This window comes from Silene latifolia, chromosome Y (genome assembly GCF_048544455.1).
Source record: "Silene latifolia isolate original U9 population chromosome Y, ASM4854445v1, whole genome shotgun sequence".
In the NCBI taxonomy this organism is placed as follows: Eukaryota; Viridiplantae; Streptophyta; class Magnoliopsida; order Caryophyllales; family Caryophyllaceae; genus Silene; species Silene latifolia.
Window position 1 is genome coordinate 125,914,796 of NC_133538.1, and position 14,725 is coordinate 125,929,520.

Here is a 14,725-nt window from a genome sequence, read left to right on the forward strand (position 1 = left end):
TCCGATTTCTGGTCTATAATTTATGACCAATTGAAAATTTTAAAAACGATAAAAAGGCACGTTGTGCTTGAAAATCAAATTTGAAGGATATTATGTGCACAAACTTAAAGAGTTGGGTACCACGTGAAAAATGGCAAAGTTTGAGGGTACCACGTGAATTTTCCGTATTTTATTTTGGAAGAATTGTGACAAGGTAAGATAACTGCTCAACTCGTGCTATTATTAATGACTTGTGCAATTTATTATGTAATGTGAATTGGATGAATTATTGGATTATTGGATGAGGTGTATTATTATTGTTGGATTCCACAGCTTCGTGTCTGAGATGAATTGGCTGGCTATTTTTATTTATTATTGTTATTGCATATCGTGTGCATTGGATACCTCATATTCGTTCTAGGATGAATTATTATTGTGTTGCATATTATTTGTATTGGATACCTCAGTCTCGTGTTGAGATGATTTTTATATTGGCATGGCATTTGCGTTGGATACCTCAGTTTTATACTGGGATGATGAATACCTCAACCTAGTGTTGGGATGATGGACACCTCAACCTTTGGTTGGGATGTTGAATACCCCGGGACATGGATTGGCGAGATGAACGTGTGTTTCGGGTAATGAGCTCAGCTACATTTGAATATCATATCATATCATGCATTTCCATGTACTTCATCTTTTATTTTTGTTAGTTATTCATACTCAACTGTTTGGTAAACAGTGTCTTCTATAAACACTTGTGATGAACCAATTATTGGGGAGCAGATTGTCTGACATGTACTTAAGTTACCTGACTTGGGAGCTCATGGGGATACGTGAGGATTTTGGCAAGTCTACCTAGAAGTCTAGATCACTTAGTTCAGATAGTTTTTATTTATGTATTCACTTTATTTATTTCCGTTGTGTAGTAAATTGTATTGTTATAGTTTTAATTAATCGGCAGACTATTGTAATAAAACCCTTATTATCTAATTTTATTTAAAGTACTTTGGATTGCTATACCTTGTGATACGTGCATATTGTATAGTCTTTTTAGCTTAGTTTAGCACGTATTTCCATGTATTTTTGTACTGTTTACATAGTATTATGCCCCGAATTGGCTATTTTGGTTCGTTTTGTCCGCTTTGTAGAAATGAACGCGAAAGTAGTGGAATCAAACCATTTTTCGTCCTTTTTACATGCATTTTGTGGAGACGGGATTTTCCAAAGTGAGATACTGCATTGGAATGCGTGAAGGCACGGTTTACGAGGCAGTCGGGTGTGAGATTGGACTGATTTGAAGGAAGAAGGCTCGATCGAGTGGTTTTATTATTCGATCGAGTGGTTTTTATGGCCTTAGTTGATCGATCGAGCAGTTATTTACTCGATCAAGAGGTGTTGAAAAGAGAGGTTACTCGATCGAGTAACTAATCTACTCGATCGAGTAGATTTTCTGGTGTTTTGCTCGATCGAGTGGATTTATTCTACTCGATCGAGTGGTATCTACTGGCATGGGCTTTAATTAGCCCGTACTCTTGTTTTAGCTTTTGGACTTAGTTTATTTTCTATTTAAGCACTACGTTACTAGGTCATTATCTATCTATTCGATTATCATCGACACTTTATTTTTCAGTTTTTCATCTATCATTTTCATATTTCTCTGTAACTTTGCTTTCGGGATTATTTCGCTCGGATTTTGTCGTTCTTTACGCCGGATTCGCATGATTGTAATCTCTTTCTCCTTTCTTAATAGTAATCGCTCTATTGTTTACTTAAATTCTTTGTTTTACTTCATTTAATTTATGCCCTAATTTACTTTTATGCAATTTAATTATCGTTTTAATATGTTGAATGCTGGTCATTTATCTGCTGTTAGTTTTGATAGTATAAATAGCGATATGAGTAGCTAAACTTGTTTTATGTTGGGATTAGGGGATCTACGGTAGAAATGTGACGATGTAATAAATAGGTTAGATGAGTTAATTGTGAGATTCTGTCACCATAGCAATTTAACTGTATTTTACCAACATAGTGGAGTGCACGCTTCTGAGTCACCCTTTAATCTGGCTAAATTTAATCCTGGATCGAAAGATTGGACTAAATAGGCCTGCTATGAACAGTAGACTACCCTGACGAGGACGGAAGTTAAGTTAGTGGAAGTTTAGGGTAGAAAGTGGACCGGAAGGACCTTTCCATATCCGTCTCGCATTAATTTGTCTAAGTTGTTTATAGTTAAGTCACTGGACTACCATAGTGAACCGAAATCCTCACATGTCCCTTCTCTATTTGATAGTTTAATTCTATTTTTCTGCCTTTACTGCTCTTGTCTCTGCTTCTCTTTACTTTAAACCTTTTCGTTTAGAAAACCAATTTAAACACCCCCCCCCCCCTCCCATTTGTGACCAAATAGACGGACTTCTACAGATATCTTGCCTCTCTGAGGAGATCGACCTGACTTCCCTAGCTATATAGTTAGTTTAGTTAGTTTATTTTTTATAGGTACACGACAGACGTATCAAATTTTGGCGCCGTTGCCGGGGAGGCAATTGCCCTATCTGTCTTTTTTTCGTTTATTTTATCCGTCTCAAGGAATTTTTATTCCTTGAGGCAGTTCTTATTATTCTTTTTCAGTGTTGTTTATGCCCAGGTCAGACAGGTTTGAGTTAGTTGCAGCTGATTCTGAGCCAGAGAGACTATTCAGGCATAGACTCCGTCTGCAGAGAAAATCACGAAAGGAAGACTTGAGTACTTTCGAGCCAGAGCTACATCATTCTCTTTTCGCAGAAGACCAGTCTTTAGAAGAAGACATTCCTATTTCTTCCAATCAACCAGTAAAGATGCCGAACATTGCTAGTCACTCGGAGCCTAAAGCATCGTATATTCCTAAAGGTTTCAATCTCCAGACTGAGGATGGGAATACATTTGACATCCGTCCTTCCTATATCAATCTGGTGGAGAGAAATTTCTATAGAGGTGTGGCAGGGAAAGACCCGAGGAAGCATATGGAGGTCTTTATGGACTACTGTTCTACTATCCCCGCCACAAAGAGGGTGACTCAAGACAAGATTAAGGAAGTTCTGTTTCCTTTTTCTTTGACTGATGCAGCCAGGGAGTGGTTGACTGATTTGGACTGTACGGCCGCAGGGGTTAAAAACTAGGAGACCCTTGCTCTTGCTTTTTATAAGAGATATTTCCCACCACAGCGCACAAATCAGCTGAGGGCAAAGATTACGAGTTTCAAGCAGGCACCTGATGAGACTCTCTATGAAGCATGGTCCCGTTTCAAGAAGTTGGTGAGGTCTCTTCCTCACCATGGTTTTGACCTGTGGTTTCTATCTAACCAGTTCTACAATGGGTTGTATGATGATCATAGAGCCATACTTGATGCGTCATCTAATGGGAGATTCCAAGAGAATACCGACGATGATAAGGGATGGGCCCTTATTGAAGAGATAGCGAACCACAGTACTGAATATGGAAACCCGAGGGATGGCATTAGAACAGTTCATGCAGTCGATAAGCAAGTTGTGGCTCAGCTGGAAGCCATGAATGCTAGATTTGATAAGCTGGAGTTACATTCTGCTGGGGAGCCTCAGGCGGTCCATATGCTTACTAGAGGGGAGACCGTCACATATGAGAGGTGTGGTAGCAACGGCGGTCACACTGCTGTCGGCTGTCTTAAAGAGAAGGAACAGGTCCTTGCCTTTCAACAATACAGGCAAGGAGGGGGTTCCTATTATAATAACCAAGGGGCAGTCCATCCCAATTTGAGGTGGACTAGTCAAAATGTGTTCAATCCTACCTCTGCTCCACACCAACAGCAGTCATATGTCCCTTCACATAAGACTCAACAAGGCTTTTAGAAGCCTCCTTCCTTTTCTACACCGAATCAAGGTGCCTCGTCTTCTGGTGGGGTAAATGAGATAGGTGAGTTGAAGACGATGTTGCAGTATTTGACAAAGCAGTGGAAGTTAAGCGACCAACAAAAAGATGCTTCTATCAAGGCACTTGAAACTCAAGTTGCCCAGTTAGCCGCTAACCAGTCCACAAGGAAACCGGGTCATTTACCGTCACAAACTGACAAAAATCCACATGAGACGGTAAATTTAATTAATTTGAGAAGCGGTCGTTCATATGAGGGACCGGAAGTGTTGAAATCAGACCCGAGGAAGGAAAATATAGCTGATGAACAGTGTTCTGCCAAAGGAAATGAGCTGACGGCTAATAAAGTACTCGATCGACTAGTTTCTGGAGGTCGATCGAGTATATTTGCTGAAGAAAGTGCTCGATCGAGTGGAATTTCTACTCGATCGAGTGAACAGGAAAAGGCAACTGCTCGATCGAGTGAAATTTTTACTCGATCGAGGGATGCTATTGAAGAAACTACTCGATCGAATGGGAATTTTGGTCGATCGAGTAGTATGGATAATGGACAGCTTGATCGAGAGCCTGCTAGTGCTCGATCGAGTGAGAAATTGCCTGAAAGACCTCGTTCGAGAGGAAAGAAGCGTCCAAAGGATACAGAGCTTGAGCAGTTGAGTCACTGGACTACCGTAGTGAACCGAAATCCTGACATGTCCCTTCTCTATTTGATAGTTTAATTCTATTTTTCTGCCTTCACTGCTCTTGTCGCTGCTTCTCTTTCCTTTAAACCTTTTAGTTTAGAAAACCAATTTAAACAACCCCCCAATTTGTGACCAAATAGACGGACTTCTACAGATATCTTGCTTCCCTGAGGAGATAGACCTGACTTCCCTAGCTATATAGTTAGTTTAGTTACTTTATTTTTGATAGGTACACGGCAGACGTATCACTTTGTTATTCACTACCTCGGCCAATTGTAGATGGTAACAGTCCTATTTACTTTGGAGGCCTAGCTAATTGCTCGTGAATAAATGAGGGTGTTACAAATTGGTATTAGAGCGAATGATCCTAAGGCCTAAACCAATGAACTTAATGAACTTAGGATGTGTCAAATAAAATGAACCACGGGTAGAAATTGTTACGAACCCCTCTTAGAGCGGTTAAGAAGGCGCCCTTAATTCGTACCATGGCCCTCTCAGTTTTAATCGGTCACCTTGGGAAAAGGATAAAAGAGAGCGGGGTAGTTAGAAAGGAGGTTGTATTTATGTAAGGGTCAATAGTTGTTTTAAGTTAGAAATTTATAACCTTGCCGCAGGATGCGAGATTAAGGTAAGTACATTGTGATGACAGTGAAATTGGCCTTGGGATGTGTGATGTGGCTAATTGTGGTTTATAATTTTTCACGATTAAGGTATGCATAAGGTTATGATTAAAATTAACGAAAGAAGGTAAAGAACTTAGTGGGTAATGTTGAAATGGTTGTGTAAGGCATGAATGTAAACATGAGAGATTTTGTCGACTTTTGTTATGGCCTATGTGTGTGGTAAAGATAAGGATTAGTGGTATGACATCATTTGGTGTAGAGTGGTTTGTAAGGGTTATTGAGCATGAGGTGTCGAGCGGATTTAAGGAATGAAAATGAAAGAAGTCTGGAGGATCTTGGTGAATGTTATGTAGTCTTTGAGGTTATGCAGAATTAACCTTAATTTTAGGCATGGTAGGATGTCATATTGTGAAAGTATCACTACATTTTAATTTTAATTTGGTTATCTTAGTAGTTGTTGGTAAATGTGATGAGTACGGTTGTTGCATTAGGGTGGACTTGAGTATTTAGTTGTTTTAAATGTTAATGGTGCACCACGTAGCCTGTGACTATTTTGGGGTTGAATTAGATAAAAACCACGCCACCTATGGGAATTTTGGATGTTAGTAGTGAGAACCATGAAACCACGGAACTTGTTAGTATTTGGGATTACACAGGTGTTGAGATAGATGGGAAACATCGAGACGCATTTTGTTTTCAGGGAGATAGAATGTAATACTAGTGAAATTAATGATGTATGTATAGCTGAGTAATATGTGTAAGTAGTATTGTAATGTGAGTTACTTATGAAAGTATTTTGATTGGCGTGTAAGTGTAAGTGAAGTACATTCTAAGTGGTACAGAGTATGCGCTAACTTCAGGATGAAGTTCATTTTTAAGGAGGGAAAACTGTAATACCCCTCACATTCTACGGTTATAGGACTCTTTGTGTGTGTCTAAAGTACAAGGTGGACTATGAAAGGTTAATAGGAAGCTTGCACAAATATGTCATATATGGAAATGTGATCACTTGTTTTAGGGGTATTTTGAAAAGGGAATATCTAGAGTTGTAGAGCTCCGATGAGGGTGATTTATATTGTAGGTGAGAGCTTATTGTCTTAAGTTTCCAATGCATGGTCACAAGCTTGAATCCGATCAGCAACGAATAAATTGCAGCTGTTTAAAAATCATTGCGCAAAGCTGAACTCGCTGAGTAATGTTACGCATTAATACACTTTCCTAATTCCGCACTTTCCTAAAGTATTCCTAATATTATATTATTATATCTTATCTCAAATAGTATTATTATTATTATTATTATTATTATTATTATTATTATTATTATTATTATTATTATTATTATTATTATTATTATTATTATTATTATTATTATTATTATTATTATTATTATTATTATTATTATTATTATTATTATTATTATTATTATTATTATTATTATTTTAAAAAAAAGGATGCGCGCCACTTTCATTAAAATAAAAATAAAAGTTTACATGAAATTGGTGGGGAGTCGAGAAACAATCTGGGCTCCAACACCCTTAGCAACAGCAAAGCTAAGTCTAGTAAAAATGTAAGCGGCCACCCGAGCCCCTGCATCCTGAGATACCGAGAATTTCTGGATCCGCTTGAGCAAGGCAACATCATCCGAACCCAGCTCCCCAAGTGAAGAGAAAGAGAATGGAAGGAAACCATAACCCGCTGCCGAACACAAATCCCCGTACTTAGCACACATACGCTGAGCAGCATCAGCGACAACCCGGCCAGGCACAAAATCCGTCATCCCAGTCTGAGTCAAAGGAGAAGACCCTGTCAAGTCAACGCATACATCATGCCCTCTGTCTCAAGAATAAAGCAGCAAATCCGCAGGACGAAGAGAGCCACCATGCCCCTCAACCAAACCGATATCAACTTCCTTTCCCGCAGAAATACCAGATCTATAGCAGATGTCGAAAAGAGTGTCACGGACGAGGTTATGCCGATGTTTAACGCCCACAGTACCAGTACAAGAAACAACGTGGTCCCCAAAAACATCATCAGCAAAAACCCGAGAGCAAGCAGGACAAGGCCTAGATACCGTGAATAACGGAACACCCAGACGATACCCAAGCACACTACGGTAAGTCCTACCGTTCATAGTCTAACCCAACCCCAAGATAGGAACTGCACGCAACCAATCAGAAGAGTGGGAACCCTGCTGAGACTGCCACAAAGCAAGTTGGCGTGGTGTCAAAGAGAAAACAGACTCTGAGGCAGCAACAACTGTCGCGAAATAAATGTCTGCCAATTTCTTCATAAGTTTGGGGGCAGCAATTTCACTAGGGTTACCTAAGATACCAGAGCATGTAGTCGCAGTAAACACCTGCGCGACATCGTCAAAAGCAGGGCCAGCAGCTACAATACCAGAACGTCCGAGGAGCTTAGCCTGCAAATCAGCAGACTGCAAACGGGAAGCAACAAAAGCATAGTGTAAAACATCTCCCGCCGCATAGACACCAAGACCACCAAGATGAAAAAGGAATGTAGCAAGGCGCCACTGCCAATCCCCAAAACCCGAGCCAGACGCGATGACAATACATTCCAAGCTGGAACGAAGAGCAGCATCAAAAGGAAGATGGACCGACCCAAAAACACTGGGGGAGCGAGTACGAAGGGAGAAATAGAGCTTAGAAATACCAGTACAAGCTCGAAGTAGAAGCAACTCACATGGCGGGTCCTCAATCCTCGCAACCAAGTCCATTAGCTCAATGGTCTTAGTTACTCTCTTCGCCACAATCTCACTGCCAAAACCAGGACAAGTAAGGACAGGTCAACCCAAAACTATAACACCACATAAAGGCCGAGCAATAGAAGGGGGGAAAACCCCAGGAAGCCGACTTTGAGGATCTTCAACAGGCCAAAAGACCTCCGTCTTGGAGACATTAAGATGCAGTCCAAAACGAGGGACATCCGCCATAATCAAATCCAAGACCTTCCCCACCTCCGAAGTATCACCCACGATGGTGCCATCATCAAAGTACCACGCCTACATAGCGAGGTCAAAAGTGTCCCGGATTTTGCATACTAAGGGATGAAAAACCAAAGCGAAAAGCAAAGGGCCCAAAGGATCACCCTGCTGGACACCCTGCCAAGACCATAAGCAATGCTCCCCATAAAAAGGATGGGCAGGGCTGGAATAACAAACTTCCACCCAACGGTAAAGAACCGGGCAACAACGGCGGACTTCCTGAAGCATGGTCGCACGATCAACAAGGCTAAAAGCATTCTGGAAATCAACCAACAACATAGAAAGTCCCACCTCAGCACCCCGAGCCTCAATGAGCCGATTCAAGGCATGCAAGATAGCCTCACCTCCACCGGACACACCCACCCCAAACTGAAGACCAGCAAATTAAGAAGACAAGGAAGGACCAACCAGAAAAGCACCAACCTTAAAGACAACCGTCTCCAAACAGCGCCAACAGCAATCGGATGAACACCACCACCTGGTTTAACAAGCGGCGTGAGAGGGGCGCTGACAATATACTCACCCAAAGCAAGAGGACACCGGCCCTCAAGAAAAAGATTAATGCAAGGTAGGATGAGTGTTAGTGAGTACATATATGAATTTGGGAGATTGTCCTTGATGGGAGAAGTTGAAGAGCACGAAGAGCAGAAGATGGCAAGGTTTTTGCGTGGTTTAAATCAAAACATTGCTCATGCGGTAGAGTTACAGTTATATTCTGATTTCGATAGACTTTGTGTGCTATATTTGAAAATTGAAGCTCAGGGGAAATCAAGGTATGGCTCTAATACTTTGAATAAATCATTAGCTTGGTCACGAAACGACTTGCTAGAATCAGGTGAAGCTATTATAATCACCAATACAGTTGCTCCTTCCTTGGTCACACCAATAGCAGCCCCTACGTCATCTAAAACCATGGCACCTCCGAAAGAACAGAATGTTATGAAGGTTAGATGTTTTAAGTGCCAAGGATTTGGGAATTATCATAATACATGTCCAAATAAAAGAAACATCGCGCTAAGAGAAGCCATCGTTTTCCGAGCTGAGTTGTTTGAAGAGGAGGATGAAACTAGAGGAGGTTTATTTAACATCAATGAGACCTTGGACGTGAAGGAGCTGGCCGAGTATTATGAGGCACCAATCTACGACACTTGCCTAGTAATCCGTTCGTTGCAAACACATTCAGTCCCGGTTGACATGGAGCAGCATGATCAATTATTCCAATAAAGCGTCAAGTGAAGGATAAGTGGTGTAGTGTGATCGTTGATTATGGAAGTTGTACAAACGCAGCATCAATCGAGATGGTGTCAAAGTTATCCTTACCAACCACGCCTCATCCAAAGCTGTATGCTTTGCAATGGCTAGATGACGAAAAACAAGTGAAAGTCATAAAACAGGTCCATGTTTGTTTTGCGATGGGTTCTAATAAAGATGAAGTCTTGTGTGATGTGGTTACTATGGATGCTTGCCATATTCTCCTAGGAAGACCTTGGCAATATGATCTGGATGTGATGCATAAAGGTCGAAGTAATGAGTATGTTCCGTCCTTGAATGGAAAATAATTCGTGTGGAAGCCTATGTCATCGGAAGCAGCGAGAGCTATGCATTCAGGTCATAAGAGGAATCCGACCTTAACTATGCTAGCAATGGAGGATAATGTTGAATAAGAGCTAATGGATTTGGAGTTACAAGTTTTCGACATCAAAGCTTTTGTGGATTTCAATCGTCCACCAATATTTGACGATTCTAAGGATGATGAAGCTTGTGATGCAGCTGCCAAGGGACCGCGTTACTCCGTTTATGTCCATGAGTTCAAAATATTGACTAAGCCAACCGAGAATACAATCGAGTCTTATGACATTTGAGTTCAGCCCATTGGTTATTTGGTTAATTTTCAGGTACAAAAGGATGTTGCAGCTATGGAGGACTCATCTAGTGTGCATCTTGTGTTCAACAATGAAGTTCATGAAAATTTCTAATGAATGTGCACGGAGGGAGGTGGGGCGGATGGCCAAGGGAATTTGAAATTTTAGGGTGTGGAACAAGGAGAAACTAAACGTTAACGTTGGCTTGAGTATACATTCGAGTTTATTCCTGATGTTTGTCGTCCGAGTCACTTCTTTGCTCGTATTGTTCATTTTTAATCCCGATGGATTGAAGGTACGATAATTGAGGACAATTCCTTTCCAAAGGGGAGGGGATGATCGAAAAATGCCGAGATGAAATGAAGAAGAAAATGAAGTAGCATTCAGTTAACATTTGATATGCAATCAACAAGAATGCTTGCTGAACTTCCAGATTCATTCAGCTATTTTCAACGAAGAATATCTCAAAAACTATGACTCTTTTTGCACTGAAATCAATCGTAGATGAAAGTTATTGATGTTAGCTTTCCAACGAGTGGTCTTACGCTTAATTCGTTAGGGTAACGAGTGAGATATGCTTGTTTTAAGTTAAGCGGTCCAAATCCTACGTGAATGATGAATATGAACTCGGATAAGGCTCGAGGTCAAGTTTTGGTCGGAGTTTATTAAAGTCGTAGTTCCAGCATTATTAGGAATAGAAGTCTAATTATTATTACTGTTATTTTATATAATAAGGGTTTCCTAAAAACCGTAGGATTAGTTTATTTCCTCTTTATTGTATTACTAGTTTATTTCCTAATTGTAGTCGGAATTTAATAAGGCAAGTATGCCAGCTTTAGGTCAGTTTATTAACTCCTATATAAGGAGCTTTTGTATTACTTATTTGATATGAGATTAAGAATTAATAAATCGAAGCTTAAGCTTTATTGTGTTTGCAAGTTCTGTAAACATAGGATCGACGCATTTTCGTTCCAAACCTGTTATTATTTGACGCGTTTCCAACTCTAACCTGATTGATAGTAATAGGTCTTGCGATTAAATCACCATTGTTTGAGTTATAGGTCTAGCTCAAGTAAATATCCTTTTATTTTCTCCGTTTACAAAAAACCACAAAAGACCAAAAAAATTACCGTTAGTCACTATTCATCGCCACTGTTCTCCGTCGTTTCTATTCAGGAGTTATTGATTTGCTTCCGCTACCGATGAAAGTTTGTTAGTTTTAGTATCAGGAGTTTTCTGGCTTTGGCTGGTTATTATAGGAGGTTTGTAAAGGACTTCTCAAAAATAGTTAAGCCATTGACTACCTTGATGAGGAAGGAAAATAGTTTTAAATGGGATGAGAGTTGTGAGAAGGCATTCCTAACCTTGAAGGAGCGCCTGACTAGAACTCCTATTCTTGCTTTACCTAAAGGGAGTGGCAATTTTGAATTATATACCGATGCCTCGAAAAATGGTTTGGGGTGTGTGTTGATGCAGAATGGGAAGGTAATTGCTTATGCCTCGAGACAGTTGAAGCCCTATGAGGAGAATTACCCTACCCATGATTTGGAGCTAGGAGCTGTGGTGTTTTCATTAAAATTGTGGCGCCATTACCTTTATGGAGTTATTTTTAAGGTGTTCTTGTTGGAATATGTGCCCTCAACAATAGTGCGATCACATGATTTAATATCATAACTAAATCTAATATTAAGAATACGTAAGGGATGATTCATTATATAGTCAACTGATCAACATTAATCTGTAACTATTGGCTTGCTAGAGTTTGACGTTACTGTCGTAGGACGGTGGTGATCAGTTGATCCCTTAAGGTCACACCTAAAGGATGATGCCCTTATCTGTAAAGTTGATTAATTGTATGACGATACAAGTTAATCAATTCCTTAAAATTGAACAATTCATTTGTGAGAGAGAATATTGATATCTTATTGTAATGGGATTAAATAAGATTTATTTTAGTAATTGAAATACTTTATTACTAAAAATTTTTATTGTTTGTGAAACAATTGAGAAAACAATGAATGGTTGATTATAATTACAAGATGTTGTGAATTATAATTAAATGACCCATTTTATTTATGTGATTATTTCACTAGTCAATTTGTTGAATGTAACTTAATTAATTTATAAAATGATATTTATGTGATAAATATGCATTAAATTAATTAATAACATGTAACATACTACATGTGACATTTTGTGTGAAAAATGACAAATTGACAAAATAAAATGGTAGTCCATTTTATGAGGAGAAGCCGGTTTTGGGTAGTATCAAATGGCTTTTGTTTGTTTGCATTTGTTCATAGTGTATGACATATGTGATGAGTACACTAGCCTAGTCTTACACCTAATGTTTAGATAAGAACAAAAGGGAAACAGTGAAAGATCATATATTGGTCCCCCTCCCTCCCCAAAACCGGTACACCCTTCTTATTCTTAGGGGACTTTTGTTTTTATTTCATTCTCTTCATGCATGTTCAAGACATTCACATGCATTTTTCTCTCTACTCTTTCATCTTTCTCCAAAATTAGAGAAATCATGATCCAAATTGTTCAATCAAATTACTAATATTATTAGTGTAATATATGAGTATTAGTAATCAATTTTAAGATAGACTACTAAACAAATATCTAGCAAATATTATTTAGTAGAGATAATGGCTAATCTTGGGTGCAATCAAGAGGAGAATCTCTACATTGGGATTTTTTGAGGATCATCCAACACATTAAGCTCAAGAACAAGTGAAGGAAGGTGACCTTACTTGTGCCATATTTTCGAACCAACCAACAATGTAAGGGACATTGTTTTTCCTCGTAAGTCTCTTATTTTGTTATGCATGCACTAGATCTAAAGAACAAATAATTAAAATGTTAATTAGTTCACTTTTAGAGGAGTATAATAAGAGGTATAAACCAAACAAGTGATATCAGAGCATAGGATGTTGCATGCATAATCGGTTATTGTTTTTCCGAGTTAAATGTTAACATATAATTAAAACAAAAAATTTGAGTTTTATGAAGATAAAGCCACGGAAATTTTTGCATGTTATATATTCTGGTCCTAAAATATTTTTAGCTTATTTTTATGATTTATGGAAATTTATTGCTCATTTTAATGAATTTTAGTGATTTTATGACATTTTTATGAGTAAAATGAACTTTTATTCACTAAAATAAGTTAACCTTCACTACTGGCCGTGGTATTTTAGTATGACCTCACACATGAATATTTTATGTATTGCATGTAAAATAACATATTATTGTGATTAATATTTCATGATTTATGAATTTTTAGTGTAAAAATGGCATAAATGGAGGTTAAATGACTAAAAATGGTTAAAGTTACTCTCTAACCTTGAAATTTTATTTAACCTCACATGCATATTTTAAAAGTTGTTTGTAAAATCTCGTATTAATTGGATTAATATTTCATGATTTATGATTTTTATGAGATAAAAATGGATTAAAAGAGGTAAAATGGTTAAAAAAAAGTTAAATTTCGAATTAGGCCATAAAACTTTAATATGTTGTCACATGCATGATTTACAGAGTGTATGTAAATTTTGAGATCAAATGATCTCATTTAGCATGATTTATGAATTTTTAGATTAAAAATGGCATAAATAGTGACTATTTTAGCATAAATAGCTAAAACGAATTACATGGCATGGAAAAATTATTTTAGGTTGCATAAATATCCCACTAATCAGATATAAGGTTGTAAAATTGATTGGATTAACTTTTGGATACTTTAGATGTTTTATGAGATAAACCGATTAAATGCAACTATATTTTCTCAAAATTAATTCGAAAATTTTAACCATGATTCTTGAAATTATGAGTGTCGTGGAAATATTCCAGAATATTCAAAAATTTGAAATTCAAATTTGAAATTATTGTAATTTAATTTGGATTCATTTCATAAATATTATGATTTTAAGGTTAAAAATGAGCATAAAACATAAATCAAGTTGAATTATTATCAAAAATTGACTGATGACTAATTTTTGAGTCTTAAGAGTGTTAGGATTATTAACTTGAGCATAGATGTGATTTAAGTGTTAATTTGTGATTTTAAGAAGTTATTATCACGCATTTCCGTAAAACCGGGTTATATATATACGATATAAGTTAAATAGGGCGATTTGGCACATAATTTGGCATGATAGATACATATTATAATGCTGCATATTTCAATTGTTGAATGTCTTTTATTTATATAATTTTAAATATGTAATTTTATCTTAGTATGGCCTTAGTTTTAATCGATATTACCCGTAATGAAAGGAAATATTGATTCGGTTGTAATTTAATGTGATCTCGTATCACTTTTATTTTTATTAGTTTTTCCATTTTACAAATGTATAATACGAATAGTTTTGTATTTTTATTATTATTTGTAATTATGGGGTTTCTTCAAGACGGTGCCATTCGGAGTGGCGTTCCGACAAAGATGGTGTTCTTGGGAGGCGTGCCTCTTGAAGATTCAAGGGACCAAAGGAGTTGGTTTCCGAATATGTAATAGATTATTTGATTTTCTATTTTAGGAAGGCCATACTAGGAATTTATTATTATTGCTTTGCATTTCTATTAATATGTTGCATGCATTGCCAAATCGCCATAACAACACATGCATATCAAATCGAGTCATCGACCTTGTCAATTATAATTATCGTAGTTCACAGCTTTAGTTCACTT

General features: G+C 37.8%; 1 non-coding gene across 1 annotated transcript; it reads right to left on the reverse strand.

Moving 5' to 3' along the window:
- Window positions 1-3,192: 3,192 nt before the first annotated feature.
- On the reverse strand, window positions 3,193-3,298 carry LOC141636164 (small nucleolar RNA R71). The gene has a single exon (XR_012540796.1). It is a non-coding gene; the product is annotated as a small nucleolar RNA R71 (small nucleolar RNA).
- Between the last annotated feature and the right edge of the window lie 11,427 nt (window positions 3,299-14,725).